Raw genomic sequence first — 16,077 nt, 5'->3', positions numbered from 1 at the left:
ACCCATCCTTTCACAATTTTTAAATTTTTTTTAATTTTTAATTTTTAATTTATTTATTTATTTATTTTTTTGAGACAGACTCTCGCTCTGTCACCCGGGCTAGAGTGCAGTGGCCGGATCTCTGCTTACTGCAAGCTCCGCCTCCCGGGTTTATGCCATTCTCCTGCCTCAGCCTCCCAAGTAGCTGGGACTACAGGCGCCCGCTACCTCGCCCGGCTAGTTTTTGTATTTTTTAGTAGAGACGGGGTTTCACCGGGTTAGCCAGGATGGTCTCGATCTCCTGACCTCGTGATCTGCCCGTCTCGGCCTCCCAAAGTGCTGGGATTACAGGCTTGAGCCACCGCGCCTGGCACCTTTTAAATTTTAAAACAATTTATTTTTAATCTTTTCTTTACAATTCCACATTTATAGTTCATGTATATCAAATTTGAAGTATTAATCAATTGAATTATTACATGCATCCTGTTGAGAAAACTTCAAGTTTTTTGAACAGTTTTGCAATTTCGACTCATATCTTTTTATAAGAGCTTAATAAGTCAATATCCCAACTGCTCTTTATTAGAAAAGAAAACAATTTTTTTCATTTCATAGAATTCAAGAAATTTTGAAATTTTTAATATGAAATTTCTTGTGAATCACAGGATTTGTTTGGTTTTTTTTTTTTTGAAATTGTAGGTTTAATCTGGTTTACTTTGGATTTAGTTGAGGCTCAGTGCAATCATTTTACCAAGTGGTTTTGTAGTAGATTTGTCAGACCAGCTTAGCTGAATATCCATTTCATGCATGATTCAAATTTCAGACACTGATCATTTCTTAAATGCTTGAAACACATGCAAGATATCCATTTCATTAAGCTGATTTATGTAACTGTAAATTTTAACAAGTACAAATGGCAATACAGCATGCATTACTTTACAAAATAACCTATTTGGATCTTGAATAGTTAAATGTTCACGATTAGGTGTCCATCATATGAATTGCTTCCCAGTCTATTTTTTCAGTAAACATTTTTGGAGAAAATTACAACTATGTTTATAGTATTATAGCATTCTTAAAATTAGATTTTATCTGAATATACTTACTTGGGCATGACCTGTTAGTGCTGCTGCAAACTGAATAAGCAGAATGTTTATTCTTAGATAGTGTCCTCTGTGGAAATAAGTTTCAGTTAGTGACTAATCCAGGACAATGTAGAAATGAATCAATAAAAAGGTAAATCAAAATGAATTCTTTTGATTTCAGATCACGTGGTTTCCTTTAAAGTTGGCTTCTAAAATATAACTTCCTGATAATGATAGAAATGAGGATCTGGTTAGAGCTAATATCTAGCAATAAGTTGGAAAATTCTAAAATGAGGCTTTATACTCATAGGTGTTGTGCTGTAGGGACACAATGGGCTTATGACTCACTTTGGGAATGACAGCAGCTCCTTACCCAACACGAGATGTGAAACAAGGGCAGTGACTGCTGACTGAAGGTGATGAAAATGAAGATGGTATTGTGGGTTCTGATTCTAGGAAATGTCCATAGGTGCAGATAAGGCCACTTAATTCTGATGTAAGGAAAAGAAGATGAATTAATTCACCCCAGGGAGCTTTGTGTGGATTGAATTATGTCCTCCCCACCCCTAATTTATATGTTGAAGTCCTAACCCTCAGGACCTTGAAATGTGACTGCGTTTGGACATAGGGTCTTTAAAGAGATAATTAATTCAATTAAAATGAGATCATTAGAGTGGGCCCTAATCCAGTCTGGCTGGTGTCCTTACAAGAAGAGGAAATTTGGACACCAGTATACAGAGGGAAGACCACGTGAAGACACTGAAGACACGAAGAGAAGACAGCCACCTACAAGTCAAGGAGAGAGGCGTCAGAAGAAACCAACCCTGCTGACCCCTTGATCTTTGATTTCTAGCCTTCAGAATTGTGATAAAACTAATTTGTGTTGCTTAAGCCACCCATTCTGTAGTACCTTGTTATGGTTTCCCTAGCAAACCAATGCAATCTTCACTTCAAATACTGTTTTATGACATTGAGTTGCTGTGGAATGGATTTTATTTTATTTATTTTTTTGAGATGGAGGAGTTTCACTCTGTCACCAGGCTGGAGTGCAGTGGCACGATCTCGGCTCATTGCAACCTCCACCTCCTGGGTTCAAGCGATTCTCCTGCCACAGCCTCCCGAGTAGCTGCTATCACAGGTGCAGACCACCACACCTGGCTGATTTTTGTACTTTTAGTAGAGATGGCATTTCACCATGTTGGCCAGGCTGTTCCTGAACTCCTGACCTCAGGTGATTTGCCCTCCTCAGCCTCCCAAAGTGCTGGGATTACAGGTGTGAGCCACTGTGCCCGGCCTATAGAATACATTTTAATAAATAATTATAAGTAGATTTTTTTTCATTTTAAGACACAAAGCAATGGCATTGGAATTTCCTCTTGGGCAGCAGGTGTCAATGAGGTGGGTTTGGTTTCCACTGGCAAAGTGCAAGATGTCTCCTGAAGGATTCAAGGATAAGTACTGCTGTTTGTCTTATGCAAGGCATCAGGGTTTAGGCAGTGCAGAGCTATGGTTATAAATACAGCCTCTGGAGTTCAAAAGCACTGACCTCACTAGGTCATTATGAGGCTTAACTTCATTAAGATGTTGCACACTGTCTGCCACACCATGAATGCTGCATAAGGGGTAGCTCTTGTTCTCATTCATGGAGTCAGAGGAATTGGAGATGAAAGTGACCTTCAAATTTATGATTATTGTGAGCAGTAGTAATGATAAACTAAACAAGTAACACTGAGAAATAAACTAAGTTAGAGTGGAGATGTGATAGCAATTGCTAGCCTTTGAGGGGTAGCCCATACCATTTGTTACTACCTCTTTTTCTAATTTAACAACAGCTTCCTTTGATATCTGTTCTCAAATTCTTTTAAACCTTAACTGAATTTTCACCCTTGGTCTCCTCACACATCCTTTGAGCTCTTTCAATGCATTGTTTTCTTCAATTGAATCTTGAACTTTTTACATCTTCCCTGTTCTAACCTCCAGCACAAGAATCTGACTCAGGGCTCAGTTGTTTACTAGAGTCCTCTCTATCCAGAACCTGTTTGAACGAATGAAATCCTCAATGCTTCTAACTTAGAGGAAGATGACACAAACATAAAGAAATTATAGTGTCTTGTGGATTACCTCAAGACCTAAAATATGATCAGTTTATAGCTTTTGAGCCTCAAAGCAATGGTGACCATATCCAAGAGTGGTTGGTGTTCTGCTTTAGTTCATGGCAACTTTCAGCTTTGATCTTTGAAATCCAAATTATTTCTGGTTTACATGGGAGGTCTCATGCTTTTCAGAGACTTTAGGGAAGCAATCTGATTTTTAAAATTTTTTTTATTTTTTATTTTTTTGAGATGGAGTCTGGCTCTGTCACCCAGGTTGGAGTGCAGTGGGGCAATCTTGGCTCACTGCAACTTCCGCCTCCCGGGTTCAAGTAATTCCCTTGCCTCAGCCTCCCAAGTAGCTGGAACTACAGGCACATGCCACCATGTCCAGCTATTTTTTTGTATTTTAGTAGAGACAGGGTTTCACCATGTTGGCGAGGCTGGTCTTGATCTCCTGACCTCAGGATCTACCCACCTCAACCTCTCAAAGTGCTGGGATTACAGGCGTGAGACACCGCGCCCAGCTGGGAACAATGAGTCATTCTACAAATGAGTTCGATTTAAATTTACTTGTATAGCAGAACAAACAATTTTTAAAAATCACACCATTTTACAGCACTTTTCTTTGAGATGCCCATGTTGTGGGGATCAAGGGCAGAAAGGTTGGGGAAAATGAGCTTTAGGTTTCTTTCTTCAACTTGTCCCAAGATGTGTCAATGGAATGAAGACCTGCCGTGGGCTTGCTCTGTGAGGGGTTTAGGAAATTAACAAACCTTATACCATCTCCGCCCCCTGCCAACCCCCCGGCCCCCCACAATCCTTCAGTTTGAGTGAGACTGTGTGGCTAGAACTATAGTCTCATTGATACCTCATGGTGTCCTAGCTTAAGGACCCAATCTTCAGGGAAAAGTCAGCCACTGGCAGCCAGGTTTGAAGTATATGGAGTTGGGGCTCAGCATCGCTGCTTTTCTGTTAGTTCTGTCCTCCAGAATTGTGCAGTGCACAGCATACACCACTATGCTTAGTAGCCCTCTTCCAACTCTGGCTTAAGTGCTCTGACCCCTCTTTGAATATCTTTCACTGAATACCTTGGCCGTCATCTTGCTTCCTGGTGACCCAGACACTCTCCTGGGGAACTTTCTATGGGCTCTTCACCCCCTGCCCAGGACCTTATATGCTCCCCAACCCTGTCTCTTTTCTTTAATACTTATCAGCCCTTTAGATTTTGGCATTTAAAACATTAGACTAATGTAAAAAAAATCAGTTTATAAGAAGTTGAGGATTATTGCTGATATAACAAATTATCAAGCAGTACAGTGCCTGGCTCTGAATAAGAATTCAGTGAGAGTTACTATTATTCTTATTGATTCTCAAATTATAATTTTTTTTTTTACTCTTTATTGTTTTACCAATGTTATTTATTTGCCTTTTAACAGAAGTTTTTAGGGTAAAATGGCTGGACTGAAAAATGAATGTCTAAGAGTAGAAGCTGTTAATTTGGGAGGAAATTTTCATATAAGAATGGTATTTAAAGGGCTGTTTAATCTTTAAAAAAATGACTTTTATCTGATGTGTTACAGAATCAGGAGTTCAGCTATTAGATGTCTTAGTCCATTTTCTGTTGCTATAACAGAATAGTGCAGGCTTGGTAATTTAAAAAAGAAAAAAGGTTTATTTTGGCCTATGGTTCTGAAGGCTGGGAAGTCTAAGAGCATGGCACTGGCACCTGCTCAGCTTCTGAGGAGGGCCTTCTTGCTGCTTCATAACACTGTGGAAAGCACCACATAGCAAGAGAACAAGAGCATGTGTATCAGCTCAGGTCTCTCTTCCAAACCACCAGACCCATCTTGGAGGCCCCACCTTTATACCTTATCTAATCCTAATTACCCTTCAAAGGCCTCACCTCCAATCAATGTATGAATTTGGGGATTAAGTTTCCAACATTTGAAATTTGTAAGACACATTTAAACCATAGCATTAGGTAAATGGCTCATTTTAATGAGTAGAAACATTGTATAGTGCAGTGGTGCTTAAACTCAAGAGAGCATTAAATCTTGGGGAAAGCTTGTCAAAATCCAGAGTGTGATCTGCACCCCTGATGCAGGAGTCTGGGATGAAAATGGAGAATTTGCATACCTAACAATTTCCTAGGTAATGTTGATGCTTCTGGTCAAGGGATCACTTTGAGAACCTTTCACACAGTAGAAAAACAGTGCATCAGCCAAGGAGATATGTGCTCTAGTCCAGTCTCACTCTCCCAAACATGTTGTGAGATCCCAAGCAAGTTTCTTAATTTTCCAGGGCCTCAGTCTTCTTACCTGTAAAACAGGGTAGACTGGACAGTCTCCAAGTTTTCCTCTGACTCACATTCCTTCCCATTCAAATTCTAAGCTGCACACAACATGTGTGTAGTGTCTGTCCAAGAGGGAGGGGGGACCAACCACAGCCTCACTGGGGGCAGCGTCCTTTCTTTGTGGTGACCCTCATTATATACATAGGCTCAGCTGCTTCCTTTGGTGGGGAAATCAGGGGAGAATTTTCCCCCGCTGTGTGTGCTCTGAAAGCACAGAGGTGAGAGCCCAGGGCCACTGACAGTGCACCCACTAGACTTTACTGCTCTCCTCATTCAGGTGTCCTGAATGAGGTCATTATGGGCAAAGGGAGTGGAGCATGGAGTGATGGCAGCCACTGAGGCAGGGTGGAAATCTGTGAGTCAGCCTTCTGCTAAGAGCTGCAGGATTTGCACCAAGCAGAGCACTGGGTGTGAAAAGCAAAAGAGAGGGGAAACTTGCAAATGGGGATAAAAGATGCCAAATGGTACAGAGCGCTCCCTCCTGCCAGTGATGTTACTGCTGCATTTTGTCCAGCTGACTGAAACATCTTTGGATAAAACCTACTGTGTAGATTGAACTTTGCAATATTGTTTTACTATAGGCATTCCATTCATCCACCTGGCTGCAGAACCAGTTTTTATGGGATTTAAAGCTTCCATAAATTGGAGAAATGTTCTTTGAGAAAAATAATACAAAATTATAAATATAATATCAGTTACAGGGCCTTAGAGGGGACAGCTGCAAATGAGATACTTTGAAGTTTTGTTTGATTAGCTTTGGTGTAAGCTAATCTACTTCTACCTCCACTCGTTCATTTATTTGGTTCATTCTGGCCACAAACACTTATTGAGCACCTACTAGATGCCAAATTCTGTGCTGCTGCTTCAATCCATTGAGACTTTAACACCCACAGGGAATACGCAACTGAGAGAGAGTGAAGGAGTACTGAAGGCGAACTCAGGGGCTACACTTCACAAAAGTAGGAGATTCAGAATTTAAAAAGAAGAAGGAGAAGAAGAAGAGGAGAACGAGGAGGAGCGGGGGAAGGAGGAAGAAAAAGAAGAGGAAAAAGAGTAACAACAACATAAAGCCATAAGTCAAAGAAGAGTGTAGGGTTGGGTGATGTTTTTCAAACATTTTTGCCTGTGACTTATACTAAGAAATATACATCTACAGTGACCAGCTAACGCTCCTCCCACAAGCCACACACAGATGACTAAAACAGAAGTTTCATAGAAAAATATTTATCTTTTGTGAGGCATGCTGGTATTTTCATTTTTATTTCTTTTTTTTTTTTTTTTTTGAGATGGAGTCTCACTCTGTCACCCAGGCTGGAGTGCAGTGGGCGATCTCCACTCAGTGCAAGCTCTGTCCCCCGGGTTCATGCCATTCTCCTGCCTCAGCCTCCCGTGTAGCTAGGACTACAGGCGCCCACCACCGTGCCTGGCTAATTTTTTGTATTTTTAGTAGAGACGGGGCTTCACAGTGTTAGCCAGGATGGTCTCGATCTCCTGACCTCGTGATCTGCCCGTCTCGGCCTCCCAAAGTGCTGGGACCACAGGTGTGAGCCACTGCGCCCAGCCTTCTTTTTTATTTTTATTTATTTATATTATTTTCCATATTTTTCACTTAAAGACATGCCAGTTGTGACCTACTGGATTGATTTTCCTGCCCCAGTTGAACACAGACAGGAATAGAGGTCCTTCGTGTGTGCATGTGGATTGTGCGTTACCGAAGGGTCACAGGAGACTGCACAGGAGGAGGGGACAACTCACGACAGCAGAGTGGGGGCCACAGAGCCAAAGGCAAGCACCGAGGGCCAGGAAGGAAGGATGGAAAAGATGGTGCTGAGAACCTGGAAGTTTGGTATTGAAAACAGAAAACGTACAGGCCATTGACTGAACATTCTGCTTGTTAATTACATATTTTGGGATTTTGAAGAAAAAGACAAAATGTGTAAGAAGCAGATTAAAATCAGAAACATGAGCAAGAGTAGGTGGTGGGAAGCTTAAATGTAAGGAAATAAACTGTTCCAGGATTTTTTTTTTTTTCAAGTCTTTTATTTCAAGGTCAGAAAAATGTCACAGAAGGAAAAAATTATTATTTCTTTAAAAAGAAAACTGAAATGTAAAAGATATGACAGAGCTCTTGGGAGGTAGAGAGAGTGAGGAAGAAAAGTGAGTACAAAGCAGAGAGGAAGAATATTATTGCAGAAAAACCTTGGTTCTAATTCCCAATTTCTGCCACGCATTGATGATGGAGGTAAGTCATCTTCGGTGGAGTCTTTTTTTTCTGAAAAACATGAGTAGATGTATGTAAAGTAATTAAGAGAAGGGAAAATACTGTACGAGCCTAAATTCCCATTCATTAAGCAGCAGTAAGTCTAATGTGACTTCATAGGTTCTTAGGGATGTGTGAGGAGGATAAATACGTGAGACTATCTTTTAGATAAGAATCAAGAAGTAAAGCAAATGGCACATGATATGCAAAAAGGATGGAAAATTTGACAATTTAAGGTAAACATTTAATAGAAAACACAAAATTCAGACAGCAGAGGAAGGCTAAGGGAAGACTCCTTTCACTTCTTTTTCATTCTCTCTTTTTTAATTTTTCTTCTTTCTTCCCTTTCTCCGTCAGACCCTCCTCCTTCTTCTTTCCCTTCCTTTTTTTCTTTCTTCTTGCTTCTCCTTTTTACATTTTTTTTTCTTTTGTTTTTCTTTTTTTTCTTTTTTTTTTTTTGCAGTGGCACGATCTCGGCTCACTGCAACCTCCGCCTCCTGGGTTCAAGCAATTCTCCTGCCTCAGCCTCCTGAGTAGCTGGGATTACAGCCACTGGGCCGGGCCAATTTTTGTATTTTTGGTAGAGATGGGGTTTTGCCATGTTGGCCAGGCTGGTCTCAAACTCCTGACTTCTGGTGGTCCGCCTGCCTCAGCCTGGCAAAGTGCTGAGATTACAGGCGTGAGCCACCGCGCCTGGCCCTTTTTAAAAGTTTCAATCAATGTGTTCATGAGTGCTCCTTATCTGTCAATCATATGTGCAAACTTAGAGCACACAGGTTACAGAAGACACAGTTTGCCCCGGAAGAGTGAGACACATTTGCAAAGTGCCATTTGAGTGCCCAAACTGAGGAGCACAGGTTTGTAAAAGGTAGAAGCCCCCCTTGCTAATAACTGAATGATAGGTTGGCTCTGAGTAACCAAGAAGCATGGACAGCGATCATTCCTGAAAAGGAAAGATAAAGGCTATGGAAGCACAATTCAGGTTTGAAGAATAGCAATGGTTTACATGAACAGAAGTATAACATTTATGTTGGGAAGTTGTAGATTAAGCCAAAAGGAAAATTGTGACCAATTCTGTCTCTGGTGGTCTTCAGAACTCAGTGAAGACCCTCTGAGAAATTTTGAGTAGAATTTTAATAGGCATCGCCTTTTAAAATGGAGTTTTATTTGCCAGAAAGCAATGTAGAAGACAGATTGGAAGACTAGAAGACAGTCAGGGGCCCGAGAGGAAGCTAATGGTCTGAAATAACAGCTTAAGAACAAAGAACTGTGAATAGTTGCTCACCTCTGAAAAATTCTAGAAGGAATAGGTGATCATTGGGTTGAGGACAAAACAGAAGATGATAAACTTGGAAGATAATAAACTTAAAAATTATGCCTTTCTTATATGGTAAAAGGACTTTCTCCTAAAATGCAATAAACTTGAGATGACTGGGTATGCAAACAAACAAAAGTAGTTAGGGTTTTCATTCTGGTTTCTATAAATATCATCAATAACTCTCTTGCTAGTTTCCAATCTAAAATTTTCAAAATCATGGATTTTTTTTTTCTGCTGGTGAAATTAGTTTTTCTCTACTATTTTAATTTTTAAATCAGTATCATTTCCCTAAATTTGTTTATTAAATGCTCTAATTTCTATGAGGGTTAACTTAAATGAAACCTGGGCTTACTTTTTTCTTACATAGTTGACCAAAAAATGGTCAAGGTTAGATCCCTGTTGCCTCAATAGATGAATTTATAATTTTAGTTCCTATTTTTCCACCTTACTCATCAAGTCCATAAATATATCATTAAAGACATGTTGATGCCATAGTGGAATCCAGATACAATATTGTTATATCTTTCATTAATTGATTAGTCTTATTTTAAAAATGAATTTTTGGATTTATTTGTTTTTAGTGAAATATATAGCTCCCAGCGATCAGTTCTTCTTGTCAAAGTTTATTCACGTCAACTGTTGAGAATTCGTTAGAAAATGTTAATGAAGATAAGGATTAAACCCCCTACTCCAAGGTTCTTAAAATTTGCCTTTTTCCCTTCCCTCCCTCCCCTCCGTCCCCCACATTTTTTTTGGAAAGAAAATGTCTTCTTATATTGTTCTGGTATCTCTCCCCTTCTCCACTATTTTTCAAAGACTGTTGACGTTGATTTTGTGATCATACCTCTAAAGCACTTTAAGCATCCAGGGATGTAATTTATTTGAGCCTGGAGATTTGAATGCAGTCAACCTGTTTAGCTGCAATCATTGCTCCAAGCTTACTTAATGCTATTTATTCTGTCTATTCAAGGTTGATGATCATGATCCTGTAGTGAGTACATAAGTAAAGCAGGAGTTAAGCAGTGTTGCTTTCCTTAGAGTCTTCTACCCAGAATAATATTTAACCTATTAACAACCCTATGGCAGTGGAATGAACGGGCAATGGAAGCTAATGATAGACATCTGGGAGGCCTTTGTAGGGTAAGTGCTTGCTGGCTGAACATCAGGCCTCTTTTATCCTAAAGGAGATCCCAGGGGCTACAGCTCTTTCTTGTTTGTCTAACTATAAATATAAGTCATTGTAGTGTTGCCCTGTAGTAAATTCCACACACTGATAGGAACCTGTTTGGGCTTTAGCTTATCTTTTTCTGCATTTGTTTTGATTTCAGTATAGATTGTTAACTCCTTGAAAACACTCAGTCTTTCTTGGACCACTTTTCGTCACCCTAGTTCATAGCAACCCGTATTTGGCACTGACAATGGACACGCCTGTTATATTTTGATTAAATTATTTCTTAATGAAAATTCTAATAATTATTTTAAAAACTTGGACATTGGAGCTTTTTGGCCTAAAAAAACCTCTTTATATAGAAGCATATCTTTAGTTATTAACCTTTCCCTCCATTTTCCCTAATACACACAAACTCCTGTAAACATCTTGCAAATTTTGCTTGGCCAAACACCGTTGTAAGAGTTCAGTGGAAGTTTAGGGTCACATTTCTGTTATGTCTTTGGAAACTTGGGCAGTCTGGATTTGGAAGCCACAATTAATATGATGAACATTTAGTTTTTGGAAAGGTTTACTATATACTTCAGGTTCAATGGTAAAACTGGAGCACAAAGAGAGATAAGAGATGAGAGAATCACAGTGGAAAGAAAAAAAAATGACACACACACAAAACCAAACCTCAGAGAAGAGGCTCAGCCTGGTGTGACATCACATTTGTCTTGCAGAAATGAATGGTTTAATAGATCCTAGAACTCGGGTCAGCAGGATCCACCTGCTAATGGAGCTCTGGCTGTTCTAGGGTGGGCCAGAGTGGGTGAGACACCTGCTCGTTTAAGTTCCAAAGGTTTCCTGAGTCATATTACAAACACATTCCTGAGGAATTGCATTGAGCTGCTTTTAAAGCAGTTTATATGCACTGCAGTAATGGGTAAACTAGCTATTTTGACACATTGTAAAAGAATGTTTTTGAAAAGAGAAACACTAGTGGTGAAAACAGAAAAATGATTGAGGGACGTTGCATTGTAGCTGCACTCAGTGTTGATGTAGGTGTTTAAACAGCCAGTTCCCAACTCGCTATTTAAATACCTATATACTGAATTAGTTATTCACCAGGGAGAGATGTTGAAGAGAAGCAAAAATGATACAATTAAGTTACAAATATAGGAGATACAGTCCAAAATATCCCAACTGTCCTCTTTTTCTTCTTTAATGAGTGTCATTATATTTTGATGTGTTTAATAATACAGCAGAGGTTAAATGAAACATGAAAAAGGGATGTACATTAAAATTGAGATAACTCTTCCTTCAGTGAAGTGGAACCCAGCAGATGTAGCAGCACACTGTAATTGCTGCCTGTTTCCTGTCAGTCTGATTAAGTTGCATTGTCCCAGCTCCAAGTGTAAGAATCAGTGGCTTCCCATAGGGCACAGCATGGGATGACGGGCTGAGACAGAGGCATAACTACATGCACCTCCTGCTTCTCCTGGTAATAGTGTAGACATACAATATACATTGATGACATATAAAGTCAATAGGCTGTGTAGTGCATTAGGAGCACATGATCATCTATCTTCTTAGAGTTACATCCCAGGAAAGCCAAATCCACAATAACACCCTGAAATCTAAGGCTCAGTGGACTAACCTGCTAAGTCCAGAGTCAGTGACTTGAACCTTCATTTTTTTAAAAGAAACACATAAACTTAAATGTAATCTAAATTTGGCCAGACCTGAAATCTGCCTATTGCTTTTCATTTCCCCCATGCCCGACACCAACTGTGTACTGTGTTTTCTAAACCAGCCAGTCAATCAACAAGTATTTATTGGGCACAAAAAGAAGTCCAACGTTGCGCTCGGATTTGTAGGGGATAGATACCAGACAGTTTATGATCCACTTGGGAAGACGGCACTAACGTAACATGAAACAATTAGAGCACTATTAAGAGATACACTGTGTGAGCAAGAGTTCAGAGAAGGGACAGCTTGGTGTAGCCTGGAGTCCTGTGAAAGGGGCTTCTTGTGGATAGAGCTTGAACTAGGCCTTGAAGAATAGGTGGAGTTTATGTAAGGTGTTGGGGAGAGGGAAGCCATCCCAAGCTGTGAAATCATGATGACTAAAAGTGTCCAGGTTGAAAAAAGCTTGGGAGACCTTGAAGAGGTAGGTCTAACTGGAGTGGCTGATGTACAAATAAAGTTAAATAAGGATTTATTGTGGGATATTCCAATAAAGGTACCACCCTGCAGTGATCTTTCACCTTGTATAAAAAGAAATATAATGATAGCTATCAGTAGAAGCTCTCCATTGATTTAGTCTCACTGACGAAGTCTCTGAGGACGAAGACAATGTGCATTTTTGTATTTAATTTAAGAAAAGGCATTGGTGGCCAGGCGGGGTTTACGCCTGTAAATCCCAGCACTTTGGGAGGCCGAGGCAGGCAGATCACGAGGTCAGGAGTTCAAGACCAGCCTGACCAACATGGTGAAACCCCATCTTTACTGAAAATACAAAAATTAGCCAGCTGTGGTGGCACGTGCTGTAATCCCAGCTACTCAGGAGGCTGAGGCAGGAGAAACCTTGAATCCAGGAGGTACAGGTTGTAATGAGCCGAGATCATACCATTGCACTCCAGCCTAGGCAACAGAGCAAGAATAAAAATAAATAAATAAATAAATAAATAAATAAAAGGCATTGATGGCAATAGAAGGGGTTGAAAAGTAGGAAGAAAGTAATCATTTGATTTGGATATTTGGTTCATATGAACTGATCTAATTTTTTTTTCTGATTGTTTTAGAGAGATGTGTTGATCTCGCGTACGTAGAGTCAACACTGACATACAGTGAGTAAATCAAAATATGCTAACTCACATGACTGTAAACACTTTGGACTCCTCACCTAAAGGATATAAGGACATTTAGTTCTCAAACCTGCCCTCAGTGTACTTCCTTACTAAGGCTGGGAGAGGAGATAAAAACTATATATAAATGATTCTAATACCATCTAGATAGAACTAAGAGGACAGTGACTAAGGAAATTCAGAGGAGAGAGATGACATCCAGCTACCAGCAATCAGTGCATATAATTCCTTGTCTGCATGTTTAAGTTTGACTTTGATCTCATGTCTTAGGCAGTATACTTTAGTTGGGGGCCCTGCAATCAATTCCTGGATGTCAATGGAGATTCGACTTACTAACTTGAAATCTAATGAGAAAATTTTAGGTCTTGGAAAAAGAAAAAAAAATCAGCCATTCAATTGATTATTAAGTCTGTATAAGACCTTGAAATAACTTTGAAATAATTGTGGCCCTTTAGATGTCTAGAAAAGAAATACTTCCTTTGACTTGTTGTGTACATGAAGTGACTGAATTGAAATTGAATTAAGTAGAGTCATGTGTATGGAAGTTCAGATGGAAGGGATTTAGATGTGCTTAATGCTGATAACCAGTTTCCCTGAGTCTCACTGTTTTTCCAGCTCATCCTCCTCCAGTGTGACTGGAGGAATTCCAGGGACTCTTCAATAATTTCCAACTCTGCACTCTCAAGAGAGTTCACCTGTGCTTGCGAATGCAGTGCCACTGGCTTCCATGTGGCACCTGCTTGGTGCCAGCTCTTGGCATTGACCTTGTGGTCCTCTTTCTTCAGCATGCTGCTCAGAAGTGGCCTGATCTGATGGCCATGGTCAGCTGACAGGATCAGAGTATTAGTCCGTTCTCATGCTGCTTATAAAGACATACCCAAGACTGGGTAATTTATAAAGGAAAGAGATTTAATTGACTCAGAGTTAGGTTAGGCATGGCTGGGGAAGCCTCAGGAAACCTACAATCATGACAGAAGGGGAAGCAAACATGTCCTTCTTCCCATGGTGGCAGAAGAGAGAAGTAATGAGCAAAAGGACAAAACATGATGTGAGTTTACTCTTTCTTTAGTAGAACGTACCTTTCTAAGTTATACTAGATCCTTCCTAAATAGATGCATGACAGAACAAAAGACTCTACTGTCCCTATAAATCATACCTGCTGTTTTTAAAATCATGCTCTCTTCTTACATGAAGTAAGGCTAACATTTATTAGGAGAGTGTAGGTATTTGAAATTTCACTTGCTTAAGAGAAAAACACAAACGCATAATAAAAAGTGATGATGCTTTGTGTGTGTAGCAGTGCTGACACTTCTTTGCATTATCTATGAAGTATGTTGAGCATTATTTTATTCTTTTGGATAATTCAGTGTCATTGACGTAACTACCTTATGACTCCATTCTCACCACTGAAAAAGTGTGGGTGATGTTAAAGTGTTGGAAATCTGGGGGAAAAGATGACAACATGCTGGGACTATAATCATGAAGAGCCTTATATCTTAGACTTTAGGAAAATAAATTTTAAAAAACTAAAGAAACAATAAATACTACACCTTGGCCAAAGTTTCTAAAAGAGGGACTATTAACAGGCAAGTGGATCTTAAAAGGGAAATCCTGACGATAAGTAAAAATTGCTTTACATGAAAAGTTGAGAGCCTTTAAAGACAGAAAGTGAGGTCATTTTGAGATCAGCTGGAGTCATGAAGACCTGGATGAAGTTCTTGCTTTCTCTTCTACTCCTGAGGTTACCTTAGTGCAGGGTTTCTCAGGCATCGTCCTAGTGACATTTGGGCCAGATAATTCTTTGTTGCGGGTGGCTTTCCTATGCATTATAGGATGTTTAGCAGCATGATTGGCCTCTCTCCACTACAGGCCAGAAGCACCCCACTCCCCAGTTATGATAAACACAAACATTTCTGAACATTGCCAAATGTCTCTTAGGAGCTGGGAGATAAAAATCACCTGGTTGAGAATCACCACTTTAAGCAAATTACTCAAAAAATGTATTTTTAAATACAGAACTATTCTTCAGCAATTATGCTTACAACTAGAGAAAACATTATAGCTAGGGAACTAAAACTAATAATTAGGAAAAGGGTAGATCGATCTCATTAAATTGTTTCATGTTTCTTACAGATTAAAGAATTTTACATAAAATCTCCATAGCAGCTGGTAATCTTTGTAAAATGATAGAGAGTTTTGCAAGCTCTGGCATGGTGGGATTGATAAACATTCCTGGCAAAATTACAGAGCGTATCATTACAGAGGTGACTTAATTTAGAAAAGAAAGTCTAATTGTAGGAGCTAAGATGGGTTTACAAGAACTAAGCAAGGCAAACAACCTAGATGTTTTTTCTTTTATTTTGCATAGATTATTAATTTGGGAAGTACTCAGACACCAAGTGGGTGTACTGCAATATAATTCTGTTGTTAACCACCTGGGGTTAGTGTCAGACTCACAAGTAAAGGGTTCAATCTTTCACAAGATTATTCTCACTTCAGATGCCAGTTCTAAATGGTGTCTCCTGGGTCACCCATACTTCTGATAAACTGGCTACTAGTCCGGGAGGTCACCATGATCCCACTCAGGGATCAATAGAACAACTCACAAAACTCAGGAAAGCACTATACTTATGATTAGTTTTATTATAAAGGATATACCTAGGACAAAATCTGGGAGGGACCACAGAACTTCCACACCCTCTCCATGGAGTAGGCCTATCACTCTCCTGGTAAATCAGTGTGTTTACTGACCAGGAGCCTCCACTGGGCTTTGGTTTTTATTGGGCTTTCATTAGATAGGCATGATTAATTAAATCATGGGCCATGTGACTGAACTCAATCTCCAGTCCCCCTCCCCTCCCTGGAGGTCAGGCAGGTCAAAAATCTCAATTCTCTAATCACATGACCAGTCACCATCCTGAAGCTATCTAGGGTCTCACTGTGAGTCACCTCATTAGCATAACAGAGCTATT

The sequence above is a fragment of the Chlorocebus sabaeus genome, chromosome 18 (assembly GCF_047675955.1).
Source record: "Chlorocebus sabaeus isolate Y175 chromosome 18, mChlSab1.0.hap1, whole genome shotgun sequence".
Lineage (NCBI taxonomy): Eukaryota > Metazoa > Chordata > Mammalia > Primates > Cercopithecidae > Chlorocebus > Chlorocebus sabaeus.
Note: the sequence above shows the minus strand (reverse complement) of the source record.